This window comes from Pteropus medius, unplaced genomic scaffold, assembly GCF_902729225.1.
Source record: "Pteropus medius unplaced genomic scaffold, Ma_sr-lr_union100, whole genome shotgun sequence".
Taxonomy (NCBI): domain Eukaryota; kingdom Metazoa; phylum Chordata; class Mammalia; order Chiroptera; family Pteropodidae; genus Pteropus; species Pteropus medius.
Window position 1 is genome coordinate 6,076,449 of NW_024352786.1, and position 24,709 is coordinate 6,101,157.

Sequence of the window (24,709 nt, forward strand, 5' to 3'; positions counted from 1 at the left end):
ATGCCGAAAGGTTCCCTTTTAAGACTCTTAATCGCAGGGCTAGTCATGATCTATGTGTTTTATAAAGCATGACATTAAATTCTTAAGAGTGACTGAAGAGTTAAATTAAATCACTTAGGGTCATGTGCCCTCTGATAACATTTGTATTTTCTTTCAAAAGCATAAAGGTTTGTGATTATTCACCCTGCTACACTAGTAAGATTTTGAAATAATGTTCTAATCACCCAGAGTAAAATGAAAGATACTGTCCAGTAATTTTCATGAAGTTATTATACAGGTATGTTGTCACTGAAAATGGCATAGCTACAAATAAGAACTCTGAGTATCCCTTTAAAATTCAGAGAGGTTGACCAAAACATCACATTGTACACCTTAAATATATACAATTTTTATTCGTCAATTATACCTCAATAAAAGTGGGGAAAAAATGTGAGATATTGGTGATTTTTGCTAAGGATAAAGCTATTTAACTCAGAATAAGTTTCTTCTGGCTTGCCATAAACTCAGTGTTTTTATTTAAATACTTTCAAATTGACATTAACATTAATTAAAATATATTTTAGTGCCCCTCCCCTAATAATTATTCTTCAAACAGTACAGAATTTTGAAACCAAAAGGAGCAAATCTGTTAAGTAAGTTATTTTCAAGATTTTTTACAGAAATAAAATCATCAACGTTAGAGATTTCCTTTAAAAACCTTCTTTAAAAAAGAAGGTCCAAGCAATAGTTTCAATATCATAAAGTTATCTTCACACTGCAACTTAGATTTCAGTTTCGACTGTGTGTGGGATAAACTGTCCTCAAAGCCCCAAGAGCAGGTAAAGCAGCACTGCTGATTGCTGGCGTGCTGGAGAGAGGCCGTGTGTGCTGGCGGGCCACGGAGCTGTCTGAATACAGGAAGGACAGATGTCAGTGACTGTGCCGCCCAGAGTCTGCTTTTATCCTGGAGGACTATAATAATCTTGTAACCTGAATCTTGCTTGTTTTATTTACAATATCCCTGAACATTATAAATTTTAGGTCCATAACTTATATTTTATTTGACTCAAAATTTCTGAAATATGGCTTCCTTTTTACCATTCTAAATACTAGTGAATTACATATGCATGTACTCTGTAATAGGCACCTACTATTGTCCTATGGACTATATTCAACTAAATATAAAATGCCAAATATAACATTTTAATATTTTTCCTATGAAAGAGATAAGCTATTTCCTTTAGTACAGTAAAAAGGCTAGAAAAATGTGAATTGTGGTCTCTTTCCTAAATTCCAAATTACTAGAACCTAAGAATTTAAGAAATTATTAACCCTATATTTTCTACCCGGATTATACCACCCTTAGGACCATCACAACAAAGCCTCCTATTTTTGCATCTTCAATAGAAATTCTGGCTTAGATAAAACAGGCTGAACTCAACACTACCCTCCACAGTCTGCATTCTCTACTCTGAGAACAGGTCATGAAGAAACTGAAATACCAAAAATGCATAAAGAGATAAGACAGTTCATTTCAAAAAGTTAGTAACAAAATGCAAATGTTTTAATTGAGTGCAGAACAGACATGTTCTTTCCCAACAGTAATAGCTAACATTTATTAGCATCTAAATGTCAAGTATGCTTTGCATTTGCACTTTTACACAAAGCCTACCATTACTCTCATTATACAGATAAGGAAACGGAGGATTAAAATACTTAAGTAACTTGCTTAAGGTCCCACAGCCATTACGTGGTGCAGCTGGGATTCAAGGACAGGCAATGTGATTCATGAGCTTTAAACACTACATTTATATATGTGTACAAACACACACATGCACGCACGCCTTAGCACAGACATTGCTACATGGCAGCAATCTGGCTGAAAGAAGGGATTAGAAATCCTCTCCCGACGAATGTTTCTACTTAGCACAGGTGTTTATTTAGGGTTGAGGATACCGTAACAATTATGGAAGCTAGTACCCACCCACCCCTTTCCCCACCAACCCCTTGGAGCTGACACCGTCTGCAGGAGAGTAAAAGTTCAGAATTTAGCGCTGGGATGTCAGGAATTCAAAGGTTCTTCCACCTAGGCCAGAACGGAGCTTGCTGGGGCATGGTACCTATAGGCAGCATATACCACCTTGGCCCGTTTTTCTCCTCTGCCTTCTTTCCTTCCTTGCATGTGAAAATGAAGTCACTTATAAGAACATCCTCTAAGTAGCCTGGAAGGATGACAAGATGGGATTAAGGATAGGAAATGGCAGAGAGAGACTGGAATGAAAATGTTAGCTGAACCCAGCCTGAAGGAGAGTCGGAGGGCAAAGGCTGAGAAATTCAGATTGCGATTCTCTACCATCGCTTAATTATACGAAGCTAGAAAGAATCTTCACTCCACTTCTCTCAGGGCCTACAGAACATACTCTGAGCTTCAATGTTTATAATAAAGTACATTCATTAATAGTTTGAAAATATATTTAAAGCCTTAGATGTTTGGAAATGGCTCTGCCATTTTTCTGCTCATTAACTCTATACTAGGAAATAAAAGTTGCAACCCGCAGTGTGGTTGTTTTCCATTTAAGTTTATTTAATTTTCAAAACAGTGAGTCATCTGAACTAGGCAAACGAAAGCTATGATGGTTTTACTCAAATGATTAACTATAGTTATATATAGAACAAGTTTCTTTAAATAGCAGGGCATTCATTTCTAACTATCCAAGCAAACCGTCCTTTTTTCTCTTAAAATCTGAAACCTGATTACCCAGCAGGGAGCACACGGGGCTCCACAGTGGCCAGAGAGACCTATGCGGAGCTGGCTCCCTGACAGAAGTTAAGGCACGCTACTCTATCCACGAGGACAATAAGGGAACCAAGATAAGGAGAAGAGTGAAATGTGTGCTGTAGGTAGGGAAGGAACCCTAATATCCAAAAACTTAATTGTTTTTCTTTTTTTTACTGTAACTTAGATTCGCAAAAATACATACTGGCTCATATATCACAATGCCGGCCAAAATGCTTCTGATAGATACTTAAGTTAATCTTCAAAAATATCTGACATTACCCACAAGAAAGAGGAAAACACACAGATTTCTTACCTCAAAAAGAATTCAAGGGGCTTTCCAGCTCTCCTTAGAAATTTGGCTTGAAGAAAGCACATACACTATAGAGATTTGCCTTACTTTTCATGTAAATCTACAGCTTTTGATAAACATAAAAAACTCCCCTCAATTTATATTCAAAATATCAAGGGATTATTGAAACCCCTAATTTGTGTTGAAGTCTGTGGCAAGTTTTATACCTTGAGTGAAATGCAATCTAATTCCTATGTGGTTATGTGTAAAAGGGATGGGGGAAAGCAACTTTATTGAAGCCAATGCTCCAGGCAGCCCTGGAGCAGACTGGATCCAGTTTGAAAAGAACTGGCAACCCTAAAACTTTTTGATAAGATAAAAATTCATTGATGTTAGCTCACACGAGGCCCACTTCAACTCTACACTTGTCCTCCGAGTTTCCTTGGCATATCTGCTCCTTTCCTCTATCTGCTTTAGCATAACTTTATTTTTCTCTTTTATCTTTCGATAACTGCACCCAGGGACCGGAGGGGATTGATTTTTTGTTTTGACTTATTGTTTGAAGATCTGTAACTCAAAGCAGCTCTCACGCCTCTGATGTCTCAGCTGGAGCAGCATAAAAGGTAAACCCGGGCCTGGGTAGCAAGCTGAGCGGCAGCAATACCATTTTATAATCAGCCATCTAGGTTTTCATCTTATTTTTCCACTTCACCCCTCCCTCTACAACCCTTACCCAGGCTAGCTGGCAAAGCGTGAGGTTACTCCTACGCCTTTGTTAGGTGACAAGAGCAAGCTAAAATAAAAATAAATGCCTCGACAGCTTTGTGTGCCAGGGCTCTAAGATTAAACATACTTCTACCTAAAGCAAAAAGTTACTTCCCACCTAGAAAAAAAGGCCCTGCTTTTATTCACAATGCAAGAAAGCTTCGACACGTTTCAGAGGTTGCTTTAGAAAAATAACATTTGAAGATGAGAAGATAGTATGACTGACAAAATCACTTCCCCAAAGGGCTTAAAGATGAAAAAACATAATGCTTTTTTTGAGGAAGATTAACAAATTCAAAATAGAAATGTTACTCTTGAACCAGAAGATGTTCAAAGACAGACACACATGTATGTATAGGTTAGAAACTTAGCTATGTTTTCAGAGTTTGGTGTCAGGAGTATACACTCCAAATTAGTCAATGTAATAACCCGAACTTTACTGTTTCTCTTCCAATAAAATTCTCAAATTATTAGGATTATTTAGGATTTATTCAGCTAATATGCCTGTATACATATGCACAAATACCCACAAGAGTTTTTGAAGGTCTGTTCCCTGAAGTTCAGCTTGCTGAAATATGGTTACATATGCAAACATTATCTCCCAATTGTAACCTCATTTTCTGCTCTGCTGGACAGCGTGACCAGCATTTGTCATCGTGCCTCCCCCACCCGCCACATCATTCATATGTCTATAATTGTCATCGAGATGTGGCATGTCAGCAGGACTCCAGTGTTCTCTGCTCCCCGTCTCCACACAGTCACTCAGGTAACAAACCCGTAATCTCGTCCTGTTTTCATGATGGTTGAATTACACATAATTGTTTCTGCACAGTGATTGATTTCTGCCTGAATAGAGACCTCTGCCTTTTTTCAATGCAAGCGAGTGGCAGCCAAGTCTCTCCATCTAGGAGGAGGCAGCAGCCTTTGAAGAGATCAAAGCCAAGGCCGCAAGCAGTTGTGCGCCCTGGGAATATGGAAAGCCTTTATGCTCTCAACCCCATTTCCAGCATCATGTTGGATTGCAGCTGCATTACAGTCGGCCAGCATTCTTAATGCTTTTAGTATTGACTCTGACATCACCGATAGCTGTTTTAAAGTAACAAAAGCCGAAAGATGACTTATTTTCACAACTCTGTAATTGGAACATGCAAAGATGGGGGTGGGGAAGCAAGAAAGAAGGGGAGGGAAGTACATTTGCTTTTAATTTAAAGCAGCACAAAAGAAAGCCAGCAAAAAAAAAAAAAAAAAAATTATATAAGTTTCCACAAATGAAAAACATGTTTTTCATATGGAAAAACCAGCAGGGGCATTTTTATAACTCAGACCACACAAAATGAACTGATGGCTAAATACACACTTTTTCAAGCTTAGAGGGTAAAATGAAAACGATGGGGTAAGTGATTCCAATTGGGAAAAGGATTCTAACATGCACTCGGTCTGAAGACTTTGCAGACACCTGATGCAAGGTGAACCTGAGCGGCTGCTCAGAACGGCTCCACACTACCCTCACCTGTTCCCTTTCCATCAATTAAGTAGAGCTGAAATTTGCATTTGTAATAAGTCACAAGTTATTTGGGAAATGGTAAATGCATAATTCCTTATTAACAGAAAAGGAGGAACAGAAAAGTCAAAAGAGGTTTTCGATTCTGGCTCCACATACATAATATCAAATCTGTCTGCAATGAATACACCTTGACATTCGAATCAAAACCTGACCACCAAACTAGGCAGAAAAATTCTTAAGGATACAATTACCAAAGTATATCAACATCAGAATTCTACTCTTTCTCAAAATAGCAAATAAGAGTGAGAGTATTTCTGATATTTAAAAAAATTAAGGACACCATTAATAAGCACATTGTGCAAATAATCCATTATTTCATTCAAAATCAACATAGAAAACAAGCAGCAGGTCAACCATAAATCCTCATACTACACCCTCAGCATTACATATGGTACTATGTATGTCCAGTAATCTCCACTCTCAAACTATCAGAAAACCCTCTGATATTCCTATTCTAATACTTAAATTGCTATTTTTGAAAATGTCTGCCCCAATTAATATATGTAGCTCTACATAGAAACTCCAAATGTAATAAATGACAAGGTTTTAGAATGGAGAAAGTGGAAAAGGAAAATTTTTAAAGAATTTACAAAACAATGCATCTCATTTATTAAAGCTCCCTTTAGCACAGATTTAATTATTTATGTAGATAATAGTCAATGAACCATCAGCCTTTTACTTTTCCAAGTCTGGAAACTTACTGACATTGAAGAAATGACTAAAATAACTTGCCTCTTTTCATTCTGTACAAAATCTTTTAGTTCTGAAACACCAAATAATTGGTGAACAAACACTGCCTGTGTCTGTTTAAAAGGATTTTGAATCAACAGCCCTGGTTGTCAGGTACCCAACTACAAATTTTCTTTGAAAAATCTGTCTGAAACTGTGCTAAGCTAGAAAACTCTTTTCTCTTGAGAGCCTGCCTACTTCAGTTTACTAGGTTTCAGTTTTGATGTTTGTTTTATTTGGAGTTTGTTTTTTAACGACAAGAATTCAGAATTGCAATAGCAAAATTCTGTGAGAAAATATGAATTATAACATTTCAAAGTCTAGATCTTTTTTTCTTGGAAAAGTGCTGTCTTTCCCTAGCTTTACCATTTTCAGAAAATACCAGAAATAAGTTGCAGTTATCAAATATTTTTCTCTAAGTTGCATTCCTAGTAAGCTTATCACATTTTCCACATCCCAAGGCCCCAATCTAATTTCAGGTTATCAGGCAAAAACCATGTCTTTTATGATATCGTTAGCCTTCTCTAGCAAAGTAACAAGTAAAATAGCCACTGGAAGCATCCCAGGCCTCTCATTCATACCTAAGGAGAAGTCAAACGGGCTAACGGAATCCAGCCCCCAGTTCACAAACACTCGTTCCACTTTTCCTAGACTCTTTCCAGTGAGTCCAACATTCTTCAAAGCTCTCTTCAGAGAAACCCAAATTTGTAATTTTAGTCACCTAAACAGCTCATGAGGTGAGTTCGCCCACTCACCTTGAAAGAGACAGTACGGCAGCTCAGCAAAGACACACCGAAGCTCAAAGATTCTCAGCAGCCTCAGTAGCCTTGGGCTTCACACACTTCCTGAGACTGCCCCTCAGCAAACACTGCCATAACTGAGAGCTGAGGTAACAACACTGCAATAATACACAGGAGACTCGTTATATAGCATAATCTGTGTGCTGGCCTATTTATTTTTCCCTTCAGTAAGGAATATAATCTCCTGGAGAACCTGGAGGGTTTGTACACTGCTTACTGAAAAGGAAATAAAACTACTTCAGAGGTGAAGAGTGGGCGAGGCAAGCTGGGTGAGAACAGCAGCAACAGGCACAGCCCAAGGTCTGAGATCCCTCCAGGTGAGGCATCTGAGTAGCTTCATAGAAATAAACACTTATTATTAAAACCTTTAAATAATCAGATTCCACGCTTTCCCCTTGTATACCATTCCAGTGTTTATTAATCCCTCCCTTGGAAGTAATTCTTCTATCCTAAATTCTTTCAACAATTTAAGCCCATTTCCTTTGGATATTTCTTCAATGAAGAACAAAGCTGGTCACAAACTCCCATGAAAGAAAACAGTCTTATACTTAGAGATGATTTCAAACTGCCCTCCTGCTTTTTTTCTCCAAGCCAAATGACCGGTGTCTTATCAGGCAGGTCCCTCTGGGACTAGCTAAAAGAGTTCTGCCATTGAGTCACAAGAATATGTTAAGATTTAGACAGGGCCCAATTTTTAACATGTTCATAAAAGACTGAGAACTGTCTCAGATAGACAGTATAAGGCTTTCTTTTCAAGCGATGTCATCACTTGCACATCTAGGATGACATTTTTGGTTTAAAAGAGCAAACGCCATCACGCAGACATTCTAATCTAGATGGAGGAAGGTAGCAGGATTCCCACACAGCTGCTGGAGGACAGGTCCACAGAAGGGTGAGCAAGAGACACCACAAGGGCAGCGTAAGGCACAATCTCAGATGATATAATTTAGCTTGGCCATACCAAGGTCTCAGACACATGGCCTCAGACAACAGCCTGGTCTGCAGCAAACCCAGGTGATTCTGAGCAATATGCAAGTAACCTACATAGCGAACAACCAACACAACCAGACAAAAAAGAAGTATTTTCATGAGTGCTGCACAATCTGCTGGTCTCATAAAAAGCCTTTTCATGAAACACACAGCGCCCAGACTGTCAGCAGCATTTCCCTAAAACAAACAGGAATACAGTTTCCCCTTCATTTTTCCATCAATCTACAGAAGTTTGTTATAATGCACTATACAAAGAGTATATAGTATCATTCATTGGGGTGCATTCGTTGGGGTGACATTGTAATTGACATTACAATGTCAATACGTATTTTTATATTAAAAAATTTAAGCTTTACAAAAATGCTTATACAGATCATCACTGGGTCCTCCATTTGTTCTGCATGTCAAACGAGCAAGAATACCAAACGGAAAGAAGAAAATGCTAACAATGCAAACCCAAGGGAACATCGAGAAAATGGCAAAGCTAACAGCTATCCTACTTCTAATACCAACTCTTTAAGACCTTGCATTAGGGCTAAAATCTATGAGATCTGACAAGAAGCTGACCAAAATAATTAGAAATTGTCAATTTTTTTTGAAATAAGAATTTGCAGCTTTCATCAATGACCATAAACATTGCCCTAAGTGTATACTATAATCCAAGTTATTAGATAATTAGGTAATTCAGGTGTATAATTCATAAACAATTATACAATGGTCAAAATTTTTAACTGATAGGGACCTGAATCAAAATAGACGAAACCAATTCCTTTTCTCACATACTGATGCGGATCTGCATCAGGGAGATCTAACCTTTGGGAGGCAAGATACAGCTATTAAAAGCCAGAGGGAAAAAGAAATGAAGTAGTGATACAACATGGGTGAAACCTAAAAATATTATGCTAAGTGAAAGAAGCTAGTCACAAATGACCACATATTATAATTTCAATTTTATAAAATGTCCCAAACAGGGAAATCTATTGAGACAAAAAGCAGACTATGGTTGCTTAAGACCTGGGGTCAAGGATGAGGGGATCAGGAGATAAGGGGATGACAGAGGTTACTCTCTGAGGTGATGAACATGTTCTGAAATTGACTGTGATAATGGTTACCCATACCTGTGAAAATACTAAAAACCATGAAACTGTACACTTTAAATGGGTGAACCATATGGTATGTGAATTACATCTCAACAGTTATATAAAAATAAGTAACCATTGAATAAATGTTTGCTGAATAAATACGTGAATAAATTCCTCTTCCCCTGATTAAAAAAATAAATAAGCAAAGGAGAACTACCTCCTGGCATGATCTCCCTGAGTAAAACTACTGTGTGGCTTAACCCTTGTCCAGGGAGCCACCTTGTGCCTTTAAAACAACAAAGTGTTAACTCATAAAAATGCAGCATCTGGATGAGAACTGAGGACAAGGAATTTTAGGACTATATTGAGATATGAGAAGAAGTGAGCAGAAAATGAGGATGGGCTGGTTCTCTGAAGGTAGATCTTCATGGTTAATTCAACCCAATGGAACTATTCAAGGCAGATGCCCAGATCTTACCTGGTATAAATCTACACTTTCGGAGCCCCCAAAAAGTTACTAAGGCACAACAAGATGCTCCCCCAGAGCCAGACAAAAGCAGTATGGGGTCAATTTTCTACCTTGTTTATTCCTAGAGCAGGAAAACCTCCTTTGTTCAAGCACCAAGGTCAATTCTGTTGCTTGCAGTACTAATAAAACAACTCAAGAGAAATCTAACGTTTCCTTCTCTGATCTGGCTCAGAGGCCTGGCACCAAGAAGCTCAGCACATTACTATAAGAGTGCCTCACTTAGTTCATGCAACCACCATTTGTTATTACCACATTCTAGATAAGAAAACTAAAGGTGAAGAACTCAGGGACTTGTTCGAAGACACACAGCTAGTGAATGACTTGCCTAACTCCATGTCGGTATTTTCCCCCACACCATGAAATTAACAACAGAAGATTAAAAAAAAAAAAGCCTTTTAAGATGTTTTTATTTGGGTAGCCAAGTATTTTCAAACCTCACATTGCATACACATTACTGAATTCATGTAAAAACTATTAAAATAATAAACAAATATACATCTCAGATGTCTCTGAATTATGAACTGTTTTCTCATTTGTAGGTTAAATGTCACATTTCTCTTGCACTACACAGACTCCTGTTTTTTTCCTAATAACCAGACATCTTGAGAGGAAACATTTATTTTTGAAAAATTTAATCTCTGACTAATTTCCCCAATTAGTTACATAAGAATCTCTCATAAAATCTAGTTAATATGATCTTGCTTTATTTAACTTTGCTTTTAGCTTAGAATTATTTGATAAATGGTATGTTAAAGCATAAAATCAAACATCCTCAGGCCTACAACTTACAGATCTTTCTTAGTACCTCATTCCTAGCTGATAGTAAGTCCCTGACATGGATATTGACTAAATGTTTCCTATATATCGTAACTAAGTCACATGATTTTCAAAACAGTCATTTTCTGCTGTTTCTAACTATGACGAAAAATTTTCAACTGCTTATGAGTGAAGAAACAGAAACAGAAAGGTACAAATAATTTTCCCCCTTTAGACACCTAGCAAGTGGCTGATCCTGGATTTGGGCTCAGGAAGTCAAGATCCTGGGCATGTGTTCTCAGCCACTATAACTGTAGAAATAAAAGGAAACTTCTCTACCTTTCTGGGAGTCTGTCTGCCTAATGCTAATTGTAGTCAAGTCTGACAATAACTGTTTAAAATGTGGTTACAGAGTATACTGAGCAAATGTCTTATAAGTCAAGGTTTCTGGTGGTTTTAATAATAAAATAGTGACACAGTACCGAAAACATAAAACAGAGGAAGTTCTAACTCCTAGCCTTCATTCTTACCAACCACCAGTTAGTTAACTTGGCAGCAATGTTTATAAACTTATTCATTTCAAATATTTTCTGACGGATGATGCACTAACTTTATTTCTAAAATAAATAAATAAAACAAAATGCCTTATAAATAGTTCTGAGTTCTTTCTTAAACAGTCTTAGGTTAATCAATAGGAGTAACCTTTAAATTAATTATTTATTTATTTAAACTTTTCTGGCCAAACACACAGAGCTTTCTACACAACAACTTTTAAACAAGTAAACCAAATACTCGCCACCATACTTGGGGCCACACTGAACTGAAAGCAGGTGAAGAAAGAACAGCACATTATAGAAACTATAGCCCCGTGGAACTGCGATCACAGGCTGCACTGCTCCAGGGAGACCAGGCTCAGTTCTGCCCACCCTGTACCCAGGCCTGCTTCAGTGATGTGGCTCCTGCTTACTCCACATTAAGCTGTGGGCGTTTGTACCATGTCTCTCCCTTACTGAACTGTAAGCTCCTTGAGGGTGGTGACTGTCTTCATCGTCATTCATACTCAGCAGGGCTCAACACAATGACTTTCAAAGTAAGTACTTTCAATGCACATTTACTTCAGGAGCGATAAATCGTTCCTGAAATAAACATTTTCTGGTGTTAGTCTTCATTCTATCAGGAAACTTGTTTAACCCTAAACTTAAGGGTTAGTTCAGAGTCAGATACAACAACAGGTATCTTCTGACTAGAGAAATGGAATAAAGTGTCCTTTCTGGATACTGTACCATCCTACAAGGGTCAAAAGAGCTGTATTAGCATCTCCTTTCCTGAAATAAAATATAAGAAATGAGCCAAGCTAATGCTGAAAAGCCTTTTCTTGTATTAAGTAGCTAGTTGTTTATACAATAACCAGCAGATGGATCTCAACTGTTCGACAAGAAAAAGTATCATAACTTTGGTGTAGGATAGTTTTGAACCATTATTATTTCGAGAGTAGTTGATCAAAATGGTTAATATGCTTTTTACATAAACAGCGCTCATAAATCAAGAAAAATATGAACAAGAAATTAACATAAATGTAAATAAATAAGATAAACATAAATAAATATGTAAAATACATATTTATAATCTATTTAATCAATTTCTATTAAAATCATCTAATTTCCAATAGAAATCAACATAAATCTATTTAACCTATTAAAAAGATTATGGACAAACATGTATCTAACAGTTTCATTTTAGCATTGTTTAAAACAAGCAACGAAAAACTTTAATATCTACAACTGAGGATAAAATCAATAAGTTGAAATATTCTTACAACTGGATCATAGCCAGCCATTGCAATTGATAATACAGACCTATATTTATTAATATGAAAAGATGAGCACATAATATATTTTAATTTAAAAAAAGATTACAATAAACCAGTTTTATGAAGCCATGTATAAAAATGTTTCTAAGTATAGATGCAGAAAGAACATCTGAAAATATGTATGCATGCATATTTATATATATATATGAAACTATTATATCTGAATGATAGAAATACAGATCTTTTTTTTCTGTTCTTTAATGAGTTTTCCCAAGTTTTAAACAAAACTTGTTACTTTTAAAAAACCGACCAGCCAAAAAAAAAAAAAGACATTTCCTTTTGAGAGACAGAAAGAAGATTGTTCCTAATAAGCATCTTCTCGACAAGAAAAGTTTCTTCACTTTTTGAAGGAAACCCACTGTTGTAACTTCTCAGGAATGATCCCAATTCCAGTTAATTCTAAACGAATTTCTCTTAACCTAACATCATGATACCACTAACAGCTCTGAAGAATGAAGCACCTACCCCATTTTAATTACTTATTGTGCAAAGAACACTCTTTGGCGACAGAATTTTGCCCGTAAATGCTCAGTTATCACGGAATAAGGAGGCAACATCATTCACCAAAGAGAATCCAAGAATCACAAAGCCACACAGCTATCTGGTTAATCTATTCAGCTCTTAAGACTTGGGGACACTGGGCCCATAGAACTGAGCAATGGAGATTCCCACAAAAATCAGACATTTACCAAAATGTGTCTGTTACACGCAAGGGCAAATATTCCCTGAGAATTTTCAAGAACACATTGATTACATGGCTGTGTGTTGAATGAACCAGAAGACAATTGTCAAGTATTCTCAGAACCTGTTACTAAGCCACCACGAAAGCCGAACCGTTTACATCATTTAATAAAACACCAGCATAACAGATGCTTTTAATCTTGAAAGTAGTTTATTGACATTGACCAAGGCTTCTTCTCAATATCCTTTCGAGGAGAAACTAGTTCATCAATTGGGTCCTGGCTCCTGAATCAGGGATACCTGACTTTGAATCCAAATTCTACCTCTTAACTAAACTCTGGGACTAAAGCAATCAAATAACCTCTCTGTGCCTCAATTTCTTTATTGGAAAAAATGTTAAGGACAAGTAGTATTCACTTCACCGTGTCACAGTGAGTATTTAATAAGAAAAATGCATGTAAAGTACATTCATTAAATATTATATTCTATGATATTATTAATACTAATACTCTTCTCACCTCTGGGCAATATGCAGTTCTATTTCTCATAATCATACAGAGGTTTCGGTCAAGATCCAGGTAGCTTTAGAGGTAAGTTAGTTGATTTTGTGAGATATTTAAAGTCATGGACCAAAAAGATGTCCATAATGTATCATGTTTGGTTCCAGTATTTTTTTTTGTTTTCTTAACATGAAAAAGAAAACAAAGGATAATTCTTAAGCCCAACTCATGAATGGTTGTCCTAAAACCTGCTCCTCTTTCTAAATGCATGATTTCCACTCATACCGTCCCCTCGGCATCAGGCTGGAACTGTCACCATCTTTTTATACATCTCGCTCCCACCGATCTAACTGGTTGCCTTGGACTCCATGTTGTCCACTAGCACAACAGCTATTACTACCAAAAACTGTGTTAAAGAAATTTATGATTTCATATACTATCTATCTCATATTATACTTACAAAACCCTTATAAGAATCAGTTATATCTTACTGATGAGAAAGTCATTGATTCAACGATCATCTAGCATCTTGTGTGTGCCAGTGACAGTGATAGTAATGAGAAATTAAAGTTGCAGAAAGCACCTTGCAGTGGGAATCAAGGCTACCAGCTGTGTGATCTGAGCAAACTGCTTACTTCATTCGACCTTTCAATTCTTGGTCTGTTTGACAGTGGTCCTTAATCCTTTCTATGCTCTCTATGCCTCATCTGCTCAACTCTTTATGCCTCTGTCTTCTCATCTGTTAAACTGGGATATTAGGAATGTCATCAGGTTATTAAGAGGAGCAAATGAGCTAATACACATAAAATGCTTAGAACAGTTCCTGGCACGTACTAAGTACTAGAAAGTAATAGCTAATGGCTAGTCTATGGACTCTACATTTAATACTCAGATAATTTCTAAGCTCAATTTCAGCTTTGTGATTCTATATGAGTTGGTATATTTTTAAGAGTCTCCACTTAAATATGGACTAATATGGACATTAATGAAGTTTTAAAATTTCTGCTATATTTACTCCACAAACATCTGGGGAGTAACCTGCTCTATACAGGGTAGTATAACAACTAAAATGAATAGAGATATTCCCTATCCTAAAAGAACTAACAAATAGTGAGAAATACAGACACGGAGACAACCAACTATTACATAAGACATGGTAACAGAGTTATGAAGGTCCTACAGGAACCCATAAGAGAGAACACTTAGTCTTAATGGGTGGTGGAATCAGGAAGAGCTTCCTGGAGGATGTACCATTTAGCGTGGACCTTATTTAAGGATGAACAAGATTGTGCTGGCAAGGTATTTCAGGGAGACAGGAATTTAGGAAAGGATTTAAGGTGCAAGTCTGGAAATGTTGCTGAATCGTAAGCTGCAGGGTAGTACAGTAAGGAGGCAAGTCTTGAAACGTAAATGGTCTATATCGTGGAAAGCTTTGAAAATAACGCATAAACGTGGGCTATATTCTGTAGTCAGGGGAGGAGAACACTCAGGGAAGAAATCTGCTGAGGTCTGACCAGAAGTGAACAGAGTGCCAGTGGTCTCAATGAAGGGTAGGGCTGGACAGGACTGAGTGGATAGAAGGGAGCTCGAGTGAGTCCAAGTTCCACTGCTTTCCTGGTATGAGACCTTGTGTAAGACAGTAAGGTTATCTGAATCTCAGGTAAATTATTGAGCATCTACTGGGTCAGTTTCTCCAAACCTTACTTTAGGTAAGAATCAATGAGGTAAACTTGTTAAAAGTGCATATGCATGACCTGCCTGCAGGTTCTGGGTCAGGACATTTGTGAAGGGGCCCAGGTATCTGCCTTTCCGACACCAGTAATCCAGTTGCAATTGGTCCCACTTCCACAAACGCTACTTCTAACACAGAGTACTGGGTACTTTTACAAGTAGAAAAAGTGGCAATCTATGTAACAGGTGAAAAAAACCACGGTTCAGAGAGAGTAAGTAACCGGCTGAAGAACACACAGCTAGGCAGTAACGGAGCACTGAGATCCAGATCTGACTCCAACAGCAGTGCTCTGCTGCTACTCCTATCGTACGTATGCAGTGTGTTACCATCATTGCCCTATGGCCCACAGTCTGATCAATCTGATAAAAGATTAGGACTAAGAAGATAACCACCCTCTCCTTCTCCCCTCTTCCTTAGCTTGGCCAGTGAAGTAGGGATTTCTGCTATCTTGGCAGCAGTGGTCACCTTTTTCTCTCTCACTTCCTCATTCACTTTCCACAAGGAAGAGCTACTCATCTCTGGTGACTGGGAGAAGAAACTGGGCAAAGATGGACTGACTCTTGGTTCTCTTTTGGGGCCAACTTGCCCAAGCACGGGTTTGTTCTTGTTTCCAATTCTACAGGAGGTAAACTCCTGCCTCTGTGGAGGAAGCCTGTAGCTTAGTGGTGTGCTCAATCTGGGGAAGTCAAAGGAAGTCCAAATTCATGTCCTGGTTCAAGCCACATTCTCTAATCTGGTCTTATTAATAATTAAGCTGATACTCTGCTTTCCATCTGTCCAGCCTGACTACTGCTGGACTTATTCTTGACTGGAATAAAGCATGAAAATCATCAGCCTCAAAGGACCAACCACAACCAAACCTGAACATAATCAAGTATATACTTTTAAATACTGACTTCAAATAATTGTGTTTTTTAACGTTAATTTGCAATGTTGGGTTAACCCAACATAAAAAGGTACATTGCCTTTGACGATACAATTCTACTTTTAGCAATTTACTCCAAAGAAATAGGATTTGTGCAAAGATTTATTTAGAAAATATGTAGTCATAACAACTCATAAATATTCTTTAAGATATAGGGGAAAATGATACCATCCGAATATCTACCAAAAGACTGATTAGGCAATCATTAAAAATGATGCTACAGAATAGTAAAAAAGATATCTACTATATACCGGTGGGAAAAAAACAAGTGACAAAATAGTATATTACGTTCCCATTGCAATGAACATATAACATATACTGTGTATGTTTACATATATCTCTATATGTCCATAGGAAGAGCTCTAAAGGCCACAAGCAAGTTTTAAGAGTGATCATTTCTGACAGTGGGATCCTGGAGATTTAATATTCATTTCCCTTTGCTCATCTGAGTCTTCTAATTTTTCTAGTAAACATGAATTGATTATTAATAAATTCTTTCTTTTTATTTTCACAGAAGATAGTTAAGCATTATTGAAATTTCCAAACAAATTATCAAATAACTGCTTTTCCATTTTACATTTGAATCAATATTATGATTCATTAGTAGTGTTTTTATGTTCTGAAAGCAAATATGGTTATTAGTAATAAAAATAAACACGTTTTAGACTGTAAGGAGGGACATTGACTCTACTTACTGACCTTACTGAGGAAGGTTACTGCTGTCCATGAGGATGGGCCCGTACCTTCAAAATGGAGATCATGACATCCACCCACAGTTTTCAGTTAGGATTAAATTAAATAAGACAACCATGTAAATTGCCTAGCATGGTATCTGGCACAAGGTTGTAGTTTAAAAAAAGATAACTGTTTTTCCTTTCAAAAAACAAACCCTTCAGTTTTAATTTAAAGCTTTTAATATACACATAAAAATGAACAAAAACCAATTTAAACAATGTTTGGGAGAGTTAATTCTTTTCCTAAACCTACTGACTAGCTAACTGGTTAGCCCAACTATAGTAAACATATTTTTACTTCAGTACTTTTGGGTTTGTTATAGACTTTAAAAAATCTAAGTGTTGGGATTCAAGACAAAATCTAACACACTTGAGATAAGATTATAGTACCTTTTTCTTTTATCCGAGTCATCTGAACTAGTGCACCAAGATGACTAGTGCACCAATAATTGTGGTCACAGTTATTACAAGGTATAATATGTAGTGTTTAAAATGGAAGAATTCTATACCACGAAAGATGACTTCATGTTGAAATATTTTTAACATTCATTGGGTTTTATTGAAAAAGAGAAGTCTCGACTGGATAGAAGCTGGAGTTTTCCATGAGGCTAGAAAAACACTGATTTCTCTTTGCTGCCCAGCTAACTTTACTCCGAAGAAATAGGATTTGTGCAAAGATTTAGTTAGAAAATATGTACTCGTAACAAGTAAAGAGAAAACACCAATTTATCTTTGCTGCCCTTGGACCTGATCCTTTCAGGTGCCAAGAAAGCTAGAAAGATTTAAGTTAGAGAAAGATTCCAACGGGAAAAAATAACTTGCTTGTTGTCCTATACATTCACATGGCTCTTGGCGCTCCTCTTTCTTTAATTTTTGCCATGGGGAGAAGAACCCCAACTCCTGAAAGATTAAGGGAAAAAAAGTCTCCTAACCAAAAATATATTCTTACTCCCATCTAAGGAGTTAATCTGGCAATATCACATTAAATATTAGAAGGATATGAGATTTTTAACCAATAGGAAATGTAGAAATCTGTTCCCTCACACATCTCACTCCCTTAGTAAAAGACTATGATGCTGAAGAAGAAAATCAAGTACTCTCCTAATAATTAAGAGAGAAAACGGAGCCCAAGAGAAGAAAGCCACATTCATTAGGGACATCATGACAAATTCCAAAATTTATGCAAATCTTTATGTATTTATGCAAATATTTTCTAAAGGTTAATATAAGGCCTTGACTCTGTTTGAATTCCAGGTCAGCCTGGTGGGATAGTGAGAACCAAAAGTTTCTTCCCTTTCCCAGTTACTTCCTGGGTACAGCCAAGCACTTGTGGCTGCAGAATTTCCACCAGGTGGGTACCAGGGCACTGGCTCACACCATCTGAGACTCATGCTTTGCTCCCTTAGGTAGAAAACTGAGTGCTTTTGCAGCCTTTTGCCATCTGAATGTCACAACAACCATGTAAAGTAGGCAAGCCAGATATTAATAGGCCATTCCGTAAATGAGGAAACAAGGCTGATAGAGGTTAAATACCTTTCCAAGACTTTTGGGGAAGAGTGACAGACTTGAGACTAGGCTCAGCCTTCACATGGGACTGCCTACCTCCATCTAATAAAGACTAAAAAATTTTGTTCTCCAGAAGGATATAACCAATTTGCAACACAAACTGGCTAGAAGTCAGCCCTGATGCTGCCACGTGTATTTAGAAAGAACATAAAGAATAAAGAATGTTTTTAATATCTGAAAATATCTCAAGTGTTACTGAAAAAATATATATTCTTTCAGTCTGGGAAAGAATAAAATTGAGTTGAAAAGCATTAGCCATATGATACTAAAACATAATTTGAAGACAGTTTTCTTTTAATTGCTATTATATTTCCATCTCAAGCACCCTTCTGGGGGGAAAAAAAAGGCATTTTTATCATCTCCTCATCTTCAATTAGGTTTCCAGGACCTAAATAAGAGATAAGTACTTCTTACGATCAGCCCTCATAGGAGGGTCCACTCCCATTCTTTTCACTCTAGTAGTGAGCCCGCAGCTGACTGCTTTTAGCTGTAACTTGGAAACATTCTGCAAAGAGCAACTTTGACTTCCTCATGGAAGACATTGGTTTAGTGCTATTTTTTTTTTCATTGATACATGAGAGAAAAGGTAAAATAATAAAATATTAAGGATTCTTTATCAGACATTTTCTGATTTTGCTTTCCACGTAGCATTTGGTTTGATAAAGAGAGATCTTTATAAACAATCAAAAAACGTACACCTCAAATTTCTAGTACATTCTTTATTCAGACACTTCTCCTGAAGTGTCTGTTCTAGGCTGAATGTAACTATCTCATAATTCATCAGTAGTCTCAGATCAACTGATCAGATGATCAACTATAATCAACAGTTGATAGGTTTTATTGCAAAATTTTTCAGGATTAAAAAAATAAAAAGACTTGTAAAAATATCTTAGTATGTTGGCTTTTAAAATTTTGTTTTGGTAACGGTTTCATTCAAAAGCTGACAACAATAAAAGAACATAAATGTTACACTAGAGCCACTCCTCTTTTTATATTACAGAGCCTTCCTTATTTTTAACCTTTCTCTATGTTGAGTAAAATAGCGATAGACCTCTTTTTAAAAGTGAACATAACATTAATAATGCTTTACTATGAGTAAAACGATTCTGCAAAACTATCAAGTTATATATATATATGTGTATATATATACATACACACACACACACACACACACATACATACATATATATTTGTGGGCACAACTAGAAACGATAGTCAATAATCAAACTTCTTTTAGAGTCTACTTGCTCCTGGTTAGCTGCAAAAATAAAACACATTTCTAGACCCTTTGTGATGCCACATCTCTCCCAGTCATATTTCTCAGTCAGGTGGGGGAAAGATGACAAGAAACCAAAACTCTTGTTCGCTCTGAAATGCCCTTGCAAATTTCTCTTTATAAAGTGAAGGCAGGTGCATACCATTCCTCAATGAGCTTTGTAAGTGGTCTACATATAGCAAGTGGATAATTTCCAGCAGGTTTAGTTTAGCTAGAGTGGGTATTGTGTACAAATGTACTGTTTTACAGAGACTATAATCCTCTGAACCGCCTCTGCTGATAGTCTACAAATAGAGTCCAGGCTAGATTGGCTACATTATCAAAAACCCTGGAGTTAGCAATCCCTGTTCACTGTCTATACTCAATGCCCCACATTCGCCTTTGGTGCACTTCAAACCTTACCACCCCCCCACCCACAGTCTTTGTCTCTAGGTCATTTTCTGGCTTTACACCTCCAAATCTTAGAGACTGGATCATTTGTTTGCCTAAAATGGATTAAAAGCTTATAGCAGAGTCTACAGTCCTTAAACTGTAACTTTATATGGTCACAATTAATATTTAAAAAGTGATCATGAATCTAAAACATATTTTAAAAATGATTTAAACAAAGTCCAATAGCTGCCTTTTCCAAAAGATTAAGGACCTGTTGGGACAGTACAAAGCAGTACTAAGTCTCTTGATTGCTACAGTATTAGCTTTCCAAAGATTGGCTCAGTTTGGCATAACTACTTAAGGAATAACTTTTAAAATACAAGTTTTAAAGGAATATCCTCTTTTTAAAAACCTTCAGTCCCATCACAGCAGCACCTATATAATGCTGAGATCTACTGTACCCAGAAATAAAACAGATGTGCTTTTTATTTTTTGCTGGATCACAGACAGTGCTGGCGTATTTTATCTTTAAATTCCAAGTCTATCTCAAAATCAAAGGGAAACCAGTTTTATAAAATTCTAATCATGTCCATAATACATAAATGAGGAACAAAAGGAGTCAGAGAGGAATGGGAATGAAATGATCTGGTTGCTTAAAAAATGTCAGTCGCATAAACTAAAAATAGTTCTGCCTAAAGAACAAAATTACTTAAAACACACCCCCCCCCCGAGAAAAAAGCACCCTAAGGAAAAGAAACAAAAACAAATCAAAAACAAACAAACAAGAACAAGACTCAAAAGCTGCAAAATTTTCTCAGTTGATATTATGGAAGAACACTTGTGAGGCTACAAGTTCAAGTCCAGATCGACCCACTTGTAAGGCCCCATCTCTGCCCTGATAAATTACACATGAGTCTTTGGCCACAAGAGAAACTGGATCAAAATAATGGGTTGACTGAATCAAAATAATGGGGTTGATGAGAACAAGTCAGGACGTGTACATGGACAGGCAGGGAAAGGGGTATTTCAAAGAGTAAGATTTTGTGCAGGTTAGCTCAATGGCCTTGTTTTAGTGAAAGTGGGTTGTTCTCATGTGTTTATAAATAAACAGGAAATTTCTAGGGTCATTTCAAAAAAACATATCTGAATAAGAATCACACTCTTGTGGTACCAGTCATGCAAGTGCAACATCAGTTCCCTGAGACACTGGAATAAACAAACTATTGGTCATAATATATCTAAGATATCTGAAGGAGGGATGGCAATAGTGCCAAATTATTCTTACTGTGATCCTTTCCCAACTTTGTAGCAGAAAAACTAAGAATGAATCAAACGGAAGAGTCCAGAGATTGAGGAATTTTCCCCACACATTCTGACATCCACATTCAAATCTGAGATAGAATAGACTTTCTAAAAGTTAACTACTCCTGCACTTGAAATAAAGAAGAAAATTTAATACATTTAGTTTCAAAAAGTATACAACTTAGATTAGAAAATTAAAAATAATTTATCAGTAAGTCAAATTAAGTAGCTCCTTGCAGTAAAGTGAAGACACTCTGCTTTTAAAATCTTGCTCAAAATATAAGCCAGAGTCTTCTCTATCCTTGAATTATTATTTCTGTGATTATTTTCAAAGATACGCAGCAATGTGATATACAGTGATTTAAGTGAAAGCTTACTGATTAGACATATCCACCTCAGTTCCTAATTCCAGACGTGAGCAATGACGAAAGTCAAATTTTAGCTGTTTGTAAGCGAATACAAACACACAGGGAAGCTAAGACAAAGGTATAATGGGCATAATTCCGTTCATGAGAATTCCAAATGTTGATTCCCTTAAGGTAAAAACCATACAATGGAACTCAAACTAATGATTTGTTCAAAATAATTTTTAAAAGAACCCCTGAAACATTTTAATACTAATGTCTAATAAAAATAAGGAAAGAAAAATAAAATGCAAACACAAACACCTTCCTTTCCCACCTAGAAATGAATCCTCTGAAACATCACAAAGAAACAAACACATGTAGTCAGCAGCACTTGACCAGGTGCTGCTGTGGTCGGTACAACCCAGCTCAACGTTTGCTGTAGCTTCCTGCACTAAGCTGCTGCTTTTCCCTCCCCTGAGCAGCTGAAGAGAAACGAGATGTTTCTCTTCAAAGGTGTTAAACATTTGGGTGTGTGAGGGACAAATGGAAGCTTGACATCTTAGATGAATAACTACAGTGCACTAGGCCAGTGGGAACTTTCACTAAGTTAAAGCCAGTCAAGCTCACTGTTCACAGAGTATTCAGGCACATGAGTGCCAGAACCCCCGCAGAGGACGTAACGAACTACATGTTTTTTTTCTTTTAATATTAACCTTTACCATTGGCCTACAGGGATTTTCATAAATAAAACTCAGAGAAAGAAAAGCTTGGGGGTATGCTTTTAAAACACTTGCCAGAGTCTTTGCTCTGACATATTTAAAAGGCTTCGACATCTTCTCATTCTCTATGAAGACAATTCAAGGTTTAAGAACTCATACTGACAACAAATATGTTATCATTATTGGTGCTTTCTTCTTAGGCCCATTTTATCTGAACTAAGAATTCTTATTTAAAAGTCTGTGAGACATCTATTCATAAGATTTCTGGTACAGACACACCTCTAAGAATCCCAGTTCTGGATGATTGTAATTAGCCAATTAAAATTTCCCTTTTGAAGGAAAAAAGCCTGACTGGAGAAGGTAGTTCCCTTGAGTACGTAATACTGTGCTTAGGTCATAGGCAAAACTCTGCGATCATACATATGTCACGATGCGTGTAAAAATGCGTATAAAATTGTTAGAATAAGCTACCAGCAGAAACATTTCTGCGCGTGCCAGTGGCCCTAGCTGATCTTCTCTGGATTACCATGCAGTTCCTATAAATGGAAGAATCTGTGTAAGTAGTGGTCAATGCTCTCCCCCCACCATGTTTTTTCTAGTCCTAACACCTGCAGGCAGCAGATACAGTAAACAAGCAGTTGTTTGTAATGCAAATTTCAGTAATGGGGATGCCTCAGGGCTACTTCCACCATAAGCCCAAACACAAATGGTCACCCTGCTCCTGACACCCCAGATAAAAACCTATCACTGTGGATGTCAGTTATACAAACACTTGTCCTGCTAAGGGCAGAGTTAGAGAGCAAGAAGACAGAGTGTGGTTAGGGGTGAAGGAGAGAAGTTGCCTTCCGGTTAAAGTGTTTTGAGTCTCAGACACATTAAAAACGACTGTTAGGTATTAAAAACCAAAGATTGCAACTCACTTCGATCGAACCTTTAAAAAAAAAAAAAATTGGACATAGCCTTGTGGTTAAAGTTGAAAAGCTTCTGGAATTGTGTAAACTGCAGAATATGGCAAGAAAATTTATCTAATTTACCCCATTACCTAAAATAAGTATGTCCTAAAATGTAACAGAATATAAAGAGGCAGATAACAGGGTAAAGTAAACCTTTCCTGACCACACCTTTGTCCACTCTACAAACCCACCAACATTTATTCTGGCCACAAATCTTTCCTAAATAATGAATGATGTTAAACTTACTGATCTCGAAATTTTAATACATACACTAACAATAAAGACCTTCCATTCTATCAAAATTTCAAAATGATTAATACACTGTGGGGAGGGGGGGGTGAGAAAAAGCTAGAGAGACCTAAGACAGAAAATGCTGGTTGAAAAAAGTTTAATTTTCAATATATTTAGGGATCATTTATAAATATCAATAGATTTTCATTATATTGACTTTAAAAATTGGTTTGAAAGAAGTAGCTGAACTATGAAATAAATCCCACAAATATTTATTAAGCATTAACTGTGTGCACAGCCAAAAAGTATAAGATTGTTTTAGTGGCCATTTCCTGTGGTTTACCAAGTCAGAAACTGCAATCTAGATTTGTCAGACTATTTGTTGTTCTAGGCTTTCAACAGAAATCTTCAATTATTCTTTATCTAAAATAAATTTTCCTCCCCCTTCAGAAAAAAACAACAAAACAGCCCAATCATAAAAGAAATATCTTTTATCGCATTTACTTCAACAAATACAAAGTCTCCTACACATTTTAAAACTCAAAAGCATTTATTTGGGGTAGTCTCTAAATATTAAACTATATTTGCTTTTACTCATTCATTCACTTCTTAAGAGATTCATATACACCATAAAGACATCTCTATCATTAAATATTTAAAAAGCCTTTTAAAATAAAATGTGAAATCGGTATTTCCTATAACCACAAGATCTCCAACGTCACCATTTTTGCCACTATATGAAAATTAGAAAAATCTAATTTCCTACTTGAAAGGTCAAATATCTTTTTGAAATTTGTGGAAAAATAATTATAATAACTTATAAATCACAGTGCCCACATAAGGTAGTTATATTTCACATAGCTATCAATTCAGCAATTGAGTACTAAGGATAATCAAAATAAACACAAATACTCTTAAAGAGCACAAAATATTCCTCTCTTCCAGGCTCTCAGATTCTGTTCACTGAGGTATTACCGAAAGTCCTTTCCCAGACGTCTGTGACTGATTTTTTTTTTTTTTCATTTAGTGGAAGGACTGAGCTAATAAAGCAACTATCATAGGTTCCTTTCTATGATCCAGAATTTGACTCTCAGGAGGGTCAGATGGATTAGACTGAAACTCTAATCCCTAAGACCCCAAGACATCCATGCCTTTTATTGGCATTTAGGTGGTAGAGGGAGAGTGAGACCGAATGAAGGTAAATATACTGACGGAGCAGTAAAAAATCCATCCCCACCG

General features: G+C 36.7%; 1 protein-coding gene across 5 annotated transcripts in view; it reads right to left on the minus strand.

Moving 5' to 3' along the window:
• The window catches only part of LEF1 (lymphoid enhancer binding factor 1), a 103,211-nt gene that overhangs the window by 73,181 nt on the left and 5,321 nt on the right, over positions 1 to 24,709 (minus strand). The gene's annotated exons all lie outside the window — the stretch shown is intronic.